The sequence below is a fragment of the Rhinatrema bivittatum genome, chromosome 8 (assembly GCF_901001135.1).
Source record: "Rhinatrema bivittatum chromosome 8, aRhiBiv1.1, whole genome shotgun sequence".
Lineage (NCBI taxonomy): Eukaryota > Metazoa > Chordata > Amphibia > Gymnophiona > Rhinatrematidae > Rhinatrema > Rhinatrema bivittatum.
Window position 1 is genome coordinate 27,653,478 of NC_042622.1, and position 3,403 is coordinate 27,656,880.

Genomic DNA, 3,403 nt, shown 5'->3' on the forward strand with positions numbered 1-3,403 from the left:
TAACTACCATCCCATAAACCTAGGAAACCAGGAAGATGAGAAAGTCCTCAAAGTATATGCATGCAGCAAACCAAGGCTTTAAAACAGACAATTACAGGAGGAACCATAAAACATACATTTATACTTCTTATGGGTGCTCCTGGAAAAGAGTTTTAGAGGCTCATGCACCCATGAACATCCTGTTTCATGTAACGCCTCAGATTAACAGAGGATCATCCTGCATTCTGTAAACAATGGAAAAGCCTTTGCATAATTTGATCCTACGTCCTGAAATTTTGTTTTTTTTGTTATTACCATCTGCATTCATGTTTTATCGTTCACCGCTGTGTAGCCCAATGGGAAGAGGCAATTTATAAATCTGGAAATAAATGACATAAAATACAAACAAATAAGAACCAGCATAACATTTGGGGGATTCGTCACAGGAGGTGTAACCGTGTGGCCTGCTACGTCTTGCTAGGTCAGAATCAGAAGGGAGAAATGCACCCATCATGCTCAGCCTTCCGAGACCCCTGAAAGGCACCACAAAGACCTGGGCTCATGCTAAGCTAACGTGCAGTGAAGCAGGTGTGAAAAAATGCCCAGAATGCAAGTGATGCTTTGCTAAGGACAATAATTGTTGATTTGTTTTCAAATAATTTCCTGGGCTGGATGCATATTTGCGCCACCAGTTGAATACTTCCTACACAGCTTAGTCATGCATGTGCCAAAATTCTCTACATATCAACTTGTCTTTGGATCTGTCGATATATAGATGGAATAATATATCTACACACACACACATTTATACAGACATACAAGGAAATGTACATATAAATATGCGTATGCCACTCTGGGCATGTCGCTGGGAGATGATGCAGAATTACAAGTTTAGATCTTTAGTTAACCTTCTGTTTTTAAAAAGCCAAACTGCAGGGGTGGGGGATGGGAGAATTAATTCCAGAGCATCCAGTTCTGCTTCAACGGCAGGGGAGAAAGACTGATACTTCAGGCATATCCAGCATATCTCTCTGCTTCAACGGCAGGGGACAAAAACTGATACTTCAGGCATATCCAGTATAGCTCTCTGCTTCAACGGCAGGGGAGAAAGTCTGATACTTCACGCATATCCAGCATAGTTCTCTGCTTCAACGGCAGGGGGAATGAAGAAAAGTGGGTCTATATACAGACAACAACCAACAAGGACTGAATTACATAGTCTGGGTAAACAAATAAGCATGGGTGTAGCTTGCTTATTGCAGCGGTTACTACCCCTAACTAATTAAGCTAGATGTTTCACTTAGATGCAGCTCCAGCACTGCTCTCTGCATTAATGGTGGGGGTAGAAGGTAAATTGAACCAAAAGGTTACTAAGAGCCAAGAGTAACAGATAAGTATAAGAAAATTTAAAAAAACAAAGTGCAAAGCTTGCTGGGCAGACTGGATGGGCCGTTTGGTCTTCTTCTGCCGTCATTTCTATGTTTCTATGTTCAAATTAAAAATCCATGTTAATATTTGGTAATTTTTGGAGGAGAGTTAATTAGGTTTTGGTTCAATTAATGCTTATTTTGTTTTGTTTGCTGAACCAAAATAAACATTTTATTTAAACCCTTCCCCTACCCAAAAAGTAAAAGAAATGGTCTCCCCCATTTCCCCCTGGACTATAATTATCCCTTCTTGGGGGGGGGGGGGCGTAGGGGAGTCTGAAAGGTAGAAAAGGGCAAGAGTAATCCCCAGTTATCATGCCCTGCTAGTTCTGGTTCAAAAATGACATCAGCTGGCCCCATTTGGTTGTACCGCTGCATGTTGTATGGCCATAAAACAAAATGGCGCCAGCTTCAGAGTCAAATGTATGGGACAGGAATGACTGGGAATTGACTCCTGCCCCTTTCTACATCAGAAATCCCTGAAGGGTTAAGTTTAGTTTAGGAGGGGTAAGGTGAAGGAAACTTTACCTCCTCAAATGAAAGTATACCCTCTCTTCGTTTGGTAAGACTGATGACTAAAGGGGGCCACACAGTTCCCAGGATGCTATCAATGCCCCGGACCTCTGACTCTCTCTGCCATAGCATCAAACAAGTGGTTCCTGGGATGCCGGGGTTGACCAGCTACGTGCATTCCCCACCATCACACTAAAGGCCTCTGAGGCCTTTAGTGTGATGGTGGAGAATGCACAATACAGTCATTCAGTCTCACCCACATCTCAGGCATCGACCAGAAGATACTCACTGTAGGTTCAATAAGCTGGAAAGGCACACACACACACACACACACACACACACACACACAAACCAAAACCATAGCAGGGAGCCAAGTAAAAAGAAAGAATATACTTCAGTTTGAAAAACAAAATCCAAGCCAAGGTTGCAAAGATCATTAACATAAAAAGAAAGATGACTATTCCCAAGGCTACAGTTTATTTGTCCATGGTGTTCTTTATCCCAGATCTCTTCCTTTGGTCTGAATCAGTGTCCAGCACTCCCTCCCCGTAAAGGGTGGGAAAATTCTCTTCTTCCAAAAACACATGCAGGAGATACAGATTGGAAAAAAATCCTCTTCTTCAAAAGCTGGATCCAAAAACGCAGGTTGGAACTTACTGTGAAAGCCAGCCCTTCCAGAAAGGAGAGAGATCCCTCCAGTTGGGAGCTAGTCAAAACTGCAACAACAACAACAACAACAACAAACATTTCTCGTTAATCTTCTACTGGTGAACCGTGAGGCCTAGCAAAAAGCACCACCTCAAAAACTCCCTCCTCTCCAATCTCCAACCTAAGAAGGTCTAAAAGAGATCTCTCCTGAGCATGCTCAGAAACAATCTATCTATTTATACCTCCTTAGCCCATCCCAAAAAGCTGGGATAGGATCCCCAAAAATGCAAAAGTCTCTTGTAGCCTGGAAAACTTTATTAAAGGTATGAAGCCACCGTTACAAAAATCAACGAAAAAAAATAACTTGGAGTATTTCTTTTCACCTCACCTTTAAATGATACGAAAATGATTTGAGGGTTTCCGTGTGGTTTTCCTTTCATTGAAGAACTACTGCACACCTCTGCTGGAAATTCCTTACAGATAATGAAACGAATGAGTCAGAGATTGTGAAACTGGTAGAACACTCCAGCACATCACTGATTTAGTTATTTAAACAATTTTTATCCCACAGCCTCCAAAGCTCAGGGCAGTGTACAGTTCAACATACATAAAATCCAAACAAATATAAAAGCATGTAACAAAACAGCCATGGGCCTAATTACAATTTTTTACATGTGATAATCCAAGGCTGTTAAGGGAGGTCAAAGAGATACTGGCAGGTCTACTGAAGTTGTACCCAAAGGAAATGGGTAGGGGTGTGCACAAACATATTTTCATTTCGTTTTGTAAATATTTTTTCCATTTGTTTTGTATTATTTTGTTTATTTAAAATAAAA

At 41.3% G+C, this 3,403-nt stretch overlaps 1 long non-coding RNA gene across 1 annotated transcript; it reads right to left on the reverse strand.

The window, feature by feature from the left end:
- Positions 1-2,295: 2,295 nt before the first annotated feature.
- On the reverse strand, positions 2,296-3,043 carry LOC115096510. The gene is made up of 2 exons (XR_003858092.1): positions 2,956-3,043; positions 2,296-2,635 (listed from the first exon to the last, which is right to left on the reverse strand). It is a non-coding gene; the product is annotated as an uncharacterized LOC115096510 (long non-coding RNA).
- Between the last annotated feature and the right edge of the window lie 360 nt (positions 3,044-3,403).